This window comes from Entelurus aequoreus, linkage group LG05 (assembly GCF_033978785.1).
Source record: "Entelurus aequoreus isolate RoL-2023_Sb linkage group LG05, RoL_Eaeq_v1.1, whole genome shotgun sequence".
NCBI classification, from domain to species: Eukaryota; Metazoa; Chordata; class Actinopteri; order Syngnathiformes; family Syngnathidae; genus Entelurus; species Entelurus aequoreus.
In genome coordinates, this window is record NC_084735.1 from 37626827 (window position 1) to 37640543 (window position 13717).

The following is a 13717-nucleotide window of genomic DNA, read 5'->3' on the forward strand; positions in this document are numbered from 1 at the left end:
ACTCCATTAATGACGACTTCGACTAGACGGAGCCGGCATGTTGGATGCCGTATCCGCCCAACTGTTTAATTCGGACACTGAAGAAGAAGAATTTGAGGGATTCGTGGATGAGGAAAAACTTCATAAAGTGAGCTTTACATGTCTATTTTGTGTGTTATGTTGTGTGACATTAACGTTTGAGCAACGTTGAGTTATTGATATATTGTTATTGCTCTGCACTATTTCGAGTGTTACTATATTGTGATTGCACTAACATTTGATTTACCGTAACAGTATCACTATTTTTACGTGTTTATTGAATCAGGGAAAAGTTCCCCTCTACTATGTGATATAAATGTTGCGCTACTGTTATACCTGGCTGTTGTTAAAAGATAAACAAAACACCACGTCACTGACTTTACCTCGGGGAAAATAATAAAACAGCTGTTTCTGTTACGTCTTCGACGCATGGCTGCGATTGTCGTGTTCCTTCCAACGCAGGAAACAAGCAGGAACGGCGTGCAGGTAAGATTTAGTCTTTTTAATAAATTAAAAGCAGGACAAAAATACAAAACTGAGGACGCTAGCAAGCGTGGAGCTAAACAAAAACCAAAATGTTACCAAGGGTGAAAAACGGGGAATGATGGCGGACAGAATAATTCGCTACAGCGAGCAGAAAAAACAAGAGATGTAAATGTTGCCTACAGCAAACATTGACCCAGCAACTACTGCTGGGTGACCGCACACTATAAAGGGGAGTGATTAACCAAAACACCTGGTGACAACACTCATTGCTAAACTAAGACAGGTGAGGAGAATCAGTGCCCATGGAAACCAACAGTAAACAGGGAAAGAAGGTGCACCCAGGAAAAAGACTAACACAGAAACATACCAAAAACATACATCATGCCATGATCCGGGTAACGGATCATGACAGTTTATTCATTTTGGGAGTGAACAGAGTTGTCTGAACGCTGGTTTGTAATCTATTAATAAAGTTTGACTGACCTATCTGACTGTTTTGTTGACATTCCCTTTAGCGCAGCTCCATCTAATGGATGCATAGGTGCGCCTTATAATCCAGTGCGCCTTATATATGAACAAAGTTTTGAAATATGCCATCCATTGAAGGTGCGCATTATAATCCGGTGCGCCTTATGGTGCAGAAAATACGGTAGTTTCAATTATGCATGCATGTAATCAACTGTGATTAATCATGAATAATCAAAAATCAAAAGTGCAATTCTACTGACTTTTAAAATGAAGCATATAAAGGACAGCAATAGTCAACTTACATATGCCTTTTTTAAAGTTAAATTAAATTATGCAAGCAAGTAGTTAACTGTGATTAATTGGAATTAATCCAAAGTGTGATTAATTTGATTAAAGAAATAATCATTTGGGCAGCACGGTTGGACAAGGGGTTGGTGCATGTGCCTCGCAATACGAAGGTCCTGAGTTCAATCCCGGGCTCGGGATCTTTCTGTGTGGAGTTTGCATGTTCTCCCCGTGACAGCGTGGGTTCCCGACTTCCACCTCCAAAGACATGCACCTGGGGATAGGTTGATTGGTAACACTAAATTGGCCCTAGTGTGTGAATGTGAGTATGAAAGTTGTCTGTCTATCTGTGTTGGCCCTGCGATGAGGTGGCGACTTGTCCAGGGTGTACCCCGCCTTCTGCCCGAATGCCGCTGAGATAGGCTCCAGCACCCCCTGCGACTCCAAAAAGGGACAAGCGGTAGAAAATAGATGGATGGATGGAAATAATCATTGACAGCAATATTTTGTAGACAAAGCTTTGTGTTATTGTTGTTGTGAAGATGCAGGAAACAGCAGGACGATGGGCAGGTAAGAGTCTTTATTAACTTAAAAATAAGAGGACGCAGTCATACATGTAAAGGTTGTAAATAGGGTTGGGTATCGAGTATCGAGTATCGATTGGAACCGGTGACTAACTTTCCGATTCTCCCAGAATCGTTCAAAAGTTTAAATTTCGATTCCTAGTTTCGATACCCAGTCCGCCGACCGGAAAAAAAGAAATAGTCCGCCGACCGGAAGAAGAAGCCGCTGAACACCAACGAAGAAGCGCCCACCGCCGGAAGTGTTAGCATAGCCGAGCCTATGTAGCCGAGCAAGTCAGTCAAGCATGGATAGCGGGCATCGGCAGTCGAAAGTGTGGCTTTATTTTACTAAAAAAAATGAAATATCGGCGAAATGCGACACGTGCGACAGGACTGTTTCGTGCTTAGGAGGGTGCACGTCGAACATGATGAAGCACCTCCGAGTTCATGGAGTACAAATAAATGCGTGTCCCGTCTTCGACGCGCTGCGCCGACCGTCCTCCTCTGGCTCCGACGCCCAGCCTGGCACCTTGGTGACTGCACTGCAGTCCGAATCCGGTAAGTAAAACAATATATATGCAATAAATATTGTGTTTTGCGGCAACGTTGAGGCAGCTAACAAATTAGCCCGCATATTTTTTCATAGACAATTTACAACCTGCTAACCAGGCTCCGCGATGTGCTCAGCGTACTCTGTTCACCGTAGCGGCAATGGGGAAGATGTCGGTGCCACAGACGGAAGAGTGCCACAGAAAGGTCACTGCACACATAGTCAAAAGACTGCATCCCTTTTCAGAGGTGGAATCTCCAACATTTAGGTTAGTTAAGCAATAACGTTAGAGCTAAGCTAATTGATACTGGGCTAAACAGTAACAGCAACATTACATGTTTGTTTCTGTTTGCAGGGATATGGTGAAAACTCTCAACCCAAAATACATACCACCTTCCAGGGACTACCTGTCAAACACATTGATCCCGGCATGGTACAAGAAGAATCAGAATCGAGAATCATCAGGAATCGGAATCGAAACAAAGAATTGGAATCGGAATCGGAATCTTACGAATTCAAACGATTCCCAACCCTAGTTGTAAACATAGTCACAATCCTCAAGCACTGAGGAACAGGCGAGGCGGGCTTGAATATCAGCCTGATTGGCAACTGCAACCAGGTGTGCCGGGCTACCAATCAGTGACAGGTGAGGGAAACAAGGGCTCAGATGAGACATGCAGAAAATGGAACTCAAATTTGAGCGCTGACAGGAAATAAACACAACACAAGGAAACACAAACAAATGTGAAGTGACAATTCGTCACAGTAACTCCCCCCTTTAGGGACAGATTACAGATGTCTCAAAAAATTGAACAAGCTCTAAGTCACGGGAGGGCGGAGGGAGGACTTGGTGGTGGGTCGCAAAGCCTTGTGTCCCCGCAGCCAGCGAGGTAGAGTCAGGTGGCGGCGACGCATTGAAAGGCGCTGCATCTGGCGAGGCGGGAGACCACGGAACGGCCACATCGACGAGGAGGCGTACGCGAGTAGTACCGGCCCATCTGCAGTCGTAAAGGTTCATGCACGGGTCCTGCATATCGTAGCCGATAGCGCGGCGCGAGTCCATAAAACGGGCACTTTCTTGGCCGATGGGGAGGAGGTTGCGCGTGGTACCGCCGCACCAGCAGTCGTGAAGGTACATACCCGGGTCCTGCGCATCGCTGTCGATAGCGCAGAGGGAGTCCGTAACCACTTCCTTGGCCGATAAGTAGGAGGTCGCAGAGCCAGAGACGAAGATGGCTGCTGGCTGAGGGGCAGACAACGACAGCAGCGTGTCCTTCCCAGCACCGCTGCTGGTAGTAGCCCCCCCTCACAAGGCGGATGCCGGACGCCATCCTTTATTGGGGAAAGGAGCTCCTGGTTGTTGGCGTCTCCTACTGCAAAAGCCAGGGAAGGGCGGAAGGAGGCCAGGAGGAGGGACAGCGAGTTGCAACAGGACGCCAGGAAAGACAGCGCAGTGGACTCCAAAAGGAGCCTTCGCCGGACTGACAGGAAGGGCGGGAGCCGACGGCCGAGCCGGTCGGAGCACTGGAGGTCGACGCGGTGCAGAAACCAGAGGTCGTCGCGGTGCAGGATCCAGAGGTCGACACGGTGCAGGATCCCGAGGTCGACGCGGTACAGGAACCGGAGGTTGACGCGGTGCAGGGACCGGTGTTCGACGTGGAGCAGGGACCGGTGGTCGATACGGTGCAGGGACTGGTGGTCGACAAGGAGCAGGGACCGGTGGTTGACGCGGTGCTGGGACCGGTGGTAGACGCGGTGCAGGAACCGGTGGTCGATGTGGGAGGGAGAAGGTTTTGAGCCTGCTGTGGGATGGGACCGCACAAACCTGGCTTTCAACTCCTCCAGGAATTGTGCGGTCCAGAACGTCGGCTCCACGTCGCCGACAGAGGTTTCCGCGAGGTCACGATCTGGCTCGAGGATTCTGTCGTTAACTCGCATGGCTGCAAGATGCAGGAAACAGCAGGACGACGGGCAGGTAAGAGTCTTTATTAAACTCAAAAATAAGAGGAAGCAGTCATACATGTAAAGGTTCTAAACATAGTCACAATCATCGAGCACTGAGGAACATGCGAGGCAGGCATAAATAGCAGCCTGATTGGCAACTGCAACCAGGTGTGCCGGGCTGCCAATCAGGGACAGGTGTGGGAAACGAGCGCTCAGAGGAGACATGCAGAAAATGGAAATCAAATATGAACGCTGACAGGAAATAAACACAACAGAAGGAAACACAAACAGAAGTGAAGTGACAGATCGTCACAATTGTTAGTTATCATTATGAACATTTCAGCTTTTTCTCATAAAATTGTGCATTTTTGGTCTATTTTCCCAATGTTTGCTGTTTTCTACTGTAAATGTTATTCTACAATGTCCTATCCGGCCAATAAAAAGACAGCCGGTCACGCCTGCACTGCATGGTTTCAGTGAGCTAATTCTGCTTTGATTTCCTACCACATCTCTAATAAATGAGGATACAAAGCAAACATAATCAATGATTTGAAGAATGCTTGGTTAAGAATTTGGTCATTTGAGTGGAAATGATTGTTGAACAACTTACTCTAAACGCCATGTAATGTTTAGATGTTAACTCAGTGATATTTGATGGGTGGTCACCTAAAAGTCAAAAGGGATCAGTAGACACTTTATAGGTAATCTATTGGACATTCAGACACGCAGCCTTCCTAAACATCAGAAACATCGATCAGCGCATTTCAATGACATCCGGCTGACAATGAGCGAGTGTATCTGATCTGTTCGCCTTCACTGCAGTCACATTGAAAGATTCATATCTGATTTTCCTCCACAGGCCTGATACCGATCAGACGATACCTGATTCCATCCATTTTGTCCTGCTTACACCACCATGACACATGCTGTATGTAACTTATTATTATTTACATGCCAGCCACCTTTCTAGTATATCTTCTCTTGAAACAGTTCTATAAAAAATCTACTGAAATATAATTTAGAGTAGTCAGTGTACAGCTTGCAAAGCAGTATAAATTTAATTTGCATTTAAAATAGGCCAAAAAGTGAGTGCATGTCACAGTGGGTAAATATTTATTGTTAGCATCGTTGTTATCTAGCTAGCACAGCCCTAGTCCAAGTCCTATTGGGCATTGAATTTATCAGAGTTATGCATGTTTTACTGATGACATCACTGGTGCAGCTGGTGGATGAAGAAAATGTTGCCTTTTTCCGTCTTCCTTCCTTTTGATTTAGGATGCGCACAGGTCCTGAGGAGACATACTGCCATTGCCTTCAGCTCCCTGAGCAAGGCACATATCATCTTGGGAGGTGTTTGTGCTCCTTATCATGTTGGAAAACTGCCCAGTTTACCAAGGTAAGGTGTCATGCGTTATGCTCTGCTTCACAATGTCACAGACAGTACATTTTGGAAGTCATGTTTCCCTCAATGAACCGCAGGGCCACATTAGCGGCAGCACTCATGCAGCCCCAGACCATGACACTACCATGCTTGGCATCCACTAACTTGTGTGACAGGCAATTTATTTAATGATGGCCATGTGTTGAATAATTTTCAGTGGATAGTAAATCAATGCGAGTTGTTCACTGACTACTCTAAATAGGGGTGGGTACCAAACTCAGTACTTTAATAGGCATGCGGCAACCGAATTTTGTTGGTACTACTGGGTATCGATTCATGTAAAATCAAACCGTGCCAGTTTTTCATACCTTAGTTGCTCATGACATCACATATGGTTGCGGACAAAACACCGGCTCAAACACTTGGCAAGGAAAAAAGCACTCAAGCAGCACGCAGCCAAACTGCCTCTACATAGTGTTGCAGTTTTCAATGCCAACAAAAGAAGTATGCCTGATAGAAAACAGTCGAACGTGACGTAAGGCTTCACTTTTCTAAAATGTGCTAGTTTAAAGCTAATTTACATTGGATTTGCCATGACATGCTACATGACATGCTACATGACAAACTTGAAAAGTCAAACAGATTACTCTTCATTCACAATTGAAGTTAAAAAGTGGCTTTGGAGCAATCAAAGCTGCTCTCACGGTCACTGAGGTGGGCACTATGTTTGACATGTCAACTTAATGTGTATTATATGTATGCATGAAAAATGTTTGTTTTAAACTGTGAGGTGTGTGTGTTAAAATCATGGTTGTTTTTACAAATGACAGATGTGAACAAGAGCATGTATTGTCTATGTGTGATGATGTAAATGACAGGTTGCATTTTATGACTTTTCTTAATTTGATTATGTTACAGGTCCCGGCTTGGGTACCTGGTTACAGCTTATAATTATCCTGCAGTATGGACACAAGGATCACAAATTGAAACGTGTTGTCGCTCTCCCAAATTCCACTGGATTGTCTTTTTATTGAACCACACAAAATATATTCTGTCTCTTTCTTTTGTTTTTTTCCATTGTCTTTTCAACGTTCATATTTTTTGTATTATCACAATAACAATCAATATAACAATCATTCTGTCATTATTCAAATTCACACTACATAACACATAACACCATTCTCATTTTACATCATTTGTTCTCCTCATCAATATCTCTCATTTTCATTTCCGGCATAATACTGTTACTACAGTGTCCGCATCATTGTAGTATCACTACATAGCTTTGGCAAAGCCCACGTGTGAGTAGCTGCACCACTACAGTGCACACAGAAAGCAGACAGTGGCTAATGCTAACAACATTAGCAGAACTGGACCAATAAACAATATAGAAAGTTATAATACAAAAACAAACTCATATTGTACACATTTAGGCTCATTGCACTTGTCACTTTTACAGAAGTGATTAGAAAAATATTAATAGAAAAATAAACTGCAGCAGCCCACTTTGCATTACATTACAATGTCCCAAAACGAACACCAAACGTCATCATCCTCACATCAAACTAAAGCTCAGTGACTGCACTTTATCACACAATTATTTGTGTTTCAAATATAGCTGCTTTAAGGTCATTACTAACCTGCAGTATGGACACAAAGATCACAAATTGAAATGTGTTGTCGCTCTCCCAAATTCCACTGGATTGTGAAGTTTGGGCGGAAGTACGTCAGTGTACAGGAGACTCCCACGGTGAAACAGACCTACACTGCCCCCTGCTGTCAGTAGTTAGCTGTTGTTTAACAATCTGTTGGTATCCTAGTGTCACCATTAAATATTATTCACCTGAATATTATCAAAACAAATTATAAAAATACACAATAACAACTTTTTGTGGGTGTCACACATTCCCCGACAAAATAAAAATGGCTCCTGACATTCTCAAAATATTCAATACAAATGTTTCTTCAAAACTCGAAATCAATGAATGGGTGCAAAGTATGGACTATATATTTGTGGCATGTAAGGTGTGGGTGGGTATGCTAGTGGAATATGGTAGGGTGTACCCCAGAATAGTATGTATGCCTCAACTGTGTTTACTGTTGGCTGACCAAGTGTATCATATGTAAATATGTGTCGTGGTCTCCTCTCTCTGGTCGATCTTCTGACATCACTGTTTAGTGGTAAGTGTTCATCGTCATTTGTTCCTTCTGATTGCCTCAGTTCTTCTCTTGCAGGTGATGGAACTTGATCAGGGATGTATTCTTCATCATTTTGTTCTTGTAGTTGTCCTTGGTATTCCCTTTCAGGTACTCCCACTGGATCAGGTAAGTGTCTTTCTTCCCTCACAGGTTGTTGGAGTCTAACCAGGTAAGAATTCTTCTTCACTCATTATTCCCTCCATTACAGGTTCATTTTCTGATTGTCTTCGACTTGAAGTCGGTTCATGGACTGAGTCTCTCCGTTCTGTCCTATTCAAAGGCAGTCTTAGCCAATAGCTTCCAGTGCTCTGTTCATCCTCTGAATCCTCCGAGTTTTCACTCTCAAGCATCTGTTGCTCTGTATCACTAGCTCTTGAACATATTTTTCTCTGTCTTCCCTCAGGTGCTGAGTTCACTGGACCAGGAACAGTTTCGACAGGTAGGTCACTCACAGGCAACAACAGATTACGATGCAGGGTTCTTGTTTTCCGCTTGTCTCCACTTTCTTGATACACAATGTACACAGGGTTTTCTGACACCTGTTCTTTGACTAGGTATATGGCTCTTTCCCAATACGACCTTAGCTTTCCAGGACCACCTCGTTCGCTGAGGTTCCTCACAAGCACTCTGTCTCCAGGTTGCAGGGCAGATCCTTTCATCTTTTGGTCGTAATATGACTTGCCTCTGGCACTTGACTGCTTGCTGTTCTCGCTTGCAATGTGATAAGCCTCGGACATTCTCTTCGCCCACTTCTGTGCATACCCTTTTGGTGTGACTGGGTCTGTTTCTTCCATCAACCCAAATAACAGATCAACTGGCAGGCGTGGGTGATGGCCAAAGAGCAGATAATGTGGCGAGTAGCCAGTGGCCTCATGCCGGGTACAGTTGTACGCATGTACCATTTGTGGTAGATGGTCTTTCCAGCGCTCCTTTTCTCGGTCTGCCAGCGTTCTCAGCATTTGCAATAAGGTGCGATTAAACCTCTCTGCTGGGTTGCCTTGTGGGTGATATGGTGACGTTCTGGAATGTCCAACTCCTGAGAGTTTCTGCAACATCCGAAACAGTTCATTCTCGAACTCACGGCCCTGGTCGTGGTGCAGCTTGGCCGGATAACCAAAGCGTGGGACGAAGTCGTTATATATGCGTTCTGCTGCGGTATGACCTGACTTGTTCTTCGTAGCGTACGCTTGTGCAAATCGCGTGAAGTGGTCAATTACAACCAGGATGTATTGATAACCTCCCTTGCTAGTCTCAAGGTGTAGGTAGTCAATGCAGACGAGTTCTAGAGGGAAGCTTGTCGTTATACTGCCCATAGGAGCCTGCATGTGAGCGACAGGTTTCTTCTGTTTGATGCATGGGCACCTCCTGGTAACATAGTCCTCAATCTCCCTCTTCATATAGGGCCAGTAGAACCGTTCTCTAGCCAGGTTGAGCACCCTCTCCGTACCGACATGTCCCATCTCGTCATGAAGATGTTTCAATGCCACAGGTCTGTATTTTGCAGGTAGGACAAGCTGCTGTCTGGAATCAGTCCGTCTGTACAGGAGTTCATTCTCCAAGTGTAGCTTACTCCACTCATGTAAGAGCTTCCTGGTATGTACATTGGCTGATTTCCGTATCTCATCAGTGAGTGCTGTACTTGTCTCTTTGAACTTCACGATCTCTCCAATAGCCGGGTCTTCTCGCTGTGCTCTCACCAGCTCATCATGGCTTATTGTTGGCAGGAGTGCAGGTGGCTGCTGTCTGGTGTTCAGAGAGGAGATGTGTAGGGCAGCGATCCAGGCGACATCTTTCCTCTGAGCCGCTCTGTTTCCCTCCCATGTTGCACACACCACATCTTGGGTTAACTCCTCAGTGCAAGCGGACATGTATCTGTCAATGTCTAGCGGGATCCGTGACAGCGTATCTGCATCGATGTTTACCTTGCCCGGGCGATACTTCACATCAAAACGGAAATCAGACAGTTCTCCTACCCATCGATACCCAACGGCATTTAACTTGGCACTGCTCATGATGTAGGTGAGCGGGTTATTGTCTGTATATATCGTGAAGTGAGGGGCGTAATACAGGTAGTCCCTGAACTTCTCACACACTGCCCATTTCAAGGTGAGAAACTCCAACTTCCCACTGTGTAGGTTGTAGTTTCTCTCTGCAGGGGTTAATGTTCTCGAACCATACCCAATGGCCCTCAACTTCCCCTCTTGCTGCTGGTAAAGGATCGCTCCGAGGCCCTGCTCGGACGCATCGGTATGCAGCACGAACGGCTGGTTGAAGTCGGGATAGGCCAGTACCGGTGGGCTTGTGAGCATGTCCACGAGTCGCTCAAGTGTCATCTGATGTTCTCTTGTCCACTCTACAGGAGTTCTGGAGGATAGCTGCGGTCCTTTGGACTTCCCTTTGCGTGTCAGGGACCCTTGCATCTCAGGCTTTACTTGCAGTAGTTCATAAAGAGGCCTGGCAATCCGTGAGAAGTCCTGGATGTACGATCTGTAGTAGCTTAGGAATCCGGGAAGGTGTCTCATGTCTCCCACTGTCTGTGGAGTCTAGGTCTTAAGGGACACCACTGCCTCCAGATCCTTTAGGTCAATTCTGACTCCCTCGGCTGACACCAGCCTCCCCACATACCGGACTTCTCGACGAAACAGTTCGCATTTCTCAGGCTTCAGTTTGACGCCATGTTGTTGGAGCGCTTTAAGGACCTTGCGTACTGTCTCCACATGTTCTTGAAATGACCTTGCGTAGCATAGGACATCGTCGAGGTAGGGGATGCAGTACTCGACCCTCAAGGGGCCTAGCATCTCTTCCATGCTCCGCTGGAAGGCTGCGGGTGCGTTAGTGAGGCCGAATGGGATACGTACCCACTCGTAGAGCCTCCAGGGTGTGATGAAGGCCGTCAGGTGTCTGGACCTCTGCTCCACAAACCCCTGGTGGTAGGCTTTTCCCTGGTCCAATATGCTAAACCAGGAATAGCCACCAAGGGAGTCTGTTAGGTCCTGGACACGGGGTAACGGATGTCGGTCTGGTACGGTCTTCTGGTTGAGAAGGCGGTAATCTACGCAGAGGCGCAGCGTTCCATCTTTTTTCCGAACACACACCATTGGTGCCGAATAGGAGGATGTGGATTTCACTATCCACCCCTTTGCCAAGAGATCCTGGATGTATTCTTTGACCTCTCTGAGCAATGGCTTTGGGATGGTAGAGTACGCTCTCTGAACAGGAATGTCATCTTTGAGATTGATCGCCATCTCCAAACTTGGAATACAGCCGATATCGTCGCTGTCTCGTGAAAAAGCTGCCGATTCTTCATACAGCATCTTCTTTACTGTCTCTTGCTGTTTCTCTTCTAGGTGGGTGATATCAACTGGGGGGTCCCACAAGGAAGGACTTTCATCAGCCGATGAAGTGGTGACACTGTTTATCTTCACGTCGACCCCCAACCGGTCCGTTTCAGTGTTGTCAGGGGAGTATGTTTCAACTACTTTTGCTATTGTCTGAACATTTCCCAGGGCAGTCTTTCGAGGCAGAGTGATGTCATGCTTAGTATTGTTTCCAACTGGCACTGTCACATATGGTCGCTTCTGGTTCTGTATTTCGAGCAAGCCTTCACCCACATCAAGTTGTTCTAGTGGCACGCTGCACTCGTCTGGCGCAAACAAGAGAGGGCTAGATGAACTCATGCTGGGTGGGACTTTGCACTTTATCCATGAAACCTGACCAGCAGGGATGACCATGTCATGTTGGCCTAGCCTCAGGCGTCCGTGTTGCATGCTGGGTGTTGTGATGGATACACAGCTCACTATGGCCTCTGCTTTGTCAGTTGTGATGGAGATGGCCCCGCAGAGTAAAGTAATCAGTGTTGGGATGAGTTTCTCTGGTTGCCCCCGGATCAGTTCCTCCACGACATTGAAACCAAGCAGCGGTCTCTCCAAAGCCATGCTACTCACGAGGAATGGGACACTGATCAACAGGTTAGGGTCTTCATTACCAGGTAAGTTTACTGTTACTGCTACCCAACCATCAAATGGGATGAGGTCTCCATTCACTGCATATACCCCCAGCTCATCCTCTTCTTCCATCAGCTCAGTGAGCGGCTGGGTCTCAAGATGAGGGAAGTGTTTGTCTTTCCACGCCCGGTCAATCATACTCACTTGGGCCCCAGTATCCAACAAAGCATTCACAGCTAGCCCATTCAGGTGACATTGAATTAGCGCTTTTCTCCCAATTAGTCTTGCAACTAGTTCATTTTTCGCATTCAGTGGGTCTGATGATGGCAATTCAGCGATTATATTTCTCTGTCCATGTCTCTGTTTCGCACAGGCTACTACTGGAGAGATACATAGTGAAGGTTTTGTTTTGGTTGTGTCCTCTGTATTAGTCTGGCTGTCTTGGACACCACGGTGCTAGGGCGGTTGGTGTCCGATCACTGGTTTCCCCCTTGCAGTGACCGGCTCCAGTTTCGCTGGTTCTTCTGTCTTTTTAGACACCCCACAGCCCTGTGACCTTCTTCACCACAGATGAAGCAATGGCGACAAAGTGACAGGCCCTGCTCCACACACTTAGGACAGCCACTAGTCCTCTCTCTCCCAGCAGTCGTCGATTTCCTCTGGGGACATTGACACAACTGTTCTGGTGGTTGTACCTGTGTAGGTTGTTTCATTGAGTCAACCACCTTGGTAAGTGCCTCAATCTTTGCTGACAACTGTTGAATAATGTCCATTCCAACTGTCTGTTCAACATTCTGCTGCTTAGCACCTTGGGCTTGTGCTGCATTTGCCTCGAGTTGTGCACTGTGGGCTTTAGTTGGGTTTTGGCGGGGTGTTAAGCCCAACCTCCGTTGCCTCTCACTCTCTTCAGTGGTTATTCTCATCACATGCTTAAGGATCACCTCATCTTTCACATTGTTGTCTGAGAGGAGGGGATTTAACTCCCGGCGGATGTCATTGTGTCTGTGTCCCAGCCCCTGATACACTGTGTGTAAGAAAATGTCTTGGACAGTCTCTTTGCTGTACTTGATGTTTGCATCCGGAAGGCGTGATGTAAACAGTATCTTCTGTTTGAGGCCAATTACTCTGTAAAGGAACTGCTGGGGTGTTTCATTGTCATTCTGTTTCGCACACATCAACTCTTGAAACAGTTCAGTGCTATCCTTTTCTCTGAGGTGGGACTGCAAAAACCCTTTCAGTTCCTCAACAGTCACATCATCTTTGTTACTCAACATATCCTTGAAACTGCCAGGTTTAATAATCCTGAGCACAGACCTGACAATTTCAGAGTCACTGAAACCCTCTTGGATTCCCTCATCAATCTGTCGGCACACATTACCGTATGTAATGTCTGATGTGTTATCGCCAATTTGACCCCCTTGAATTTTGAATTCTCTTCGGTGAAGATAAGAGAGTTCTCTGAGGGAGACCACCTTCTCTTCTGGCTGATGAGTATTGTGTGCAGGTTGGTAGCAAGTGTGTGGTGTGTATGAAATGTGTGGTGTGTATAAATCTTTGTTCCGTACAGCTGGTGGTGTGAGTGAATGTTGTGAGGTGAGTGACTGTGTGGTAGGTGTGTCAATATATTGTTTAAGTTGTTCCCCAAGCTCCGCATAGCTTAATAACATTCTTTGTAGCTCAACATTTTGTGCAGCACCAACTGAATCAGGCAAACCAGTATCAATGTTATCACTGATTGGGGTAACATGGTCTGAATTTACAGTAGTAGTGTTAATGGAGTCATTTGACTGAGCAGGCATGGCTGCACTGGTTACCACTGCCTGAGTAGAATCAGTTGGCCCCACATGAACACTAGCATCAGCATCAACGGTATTACTTT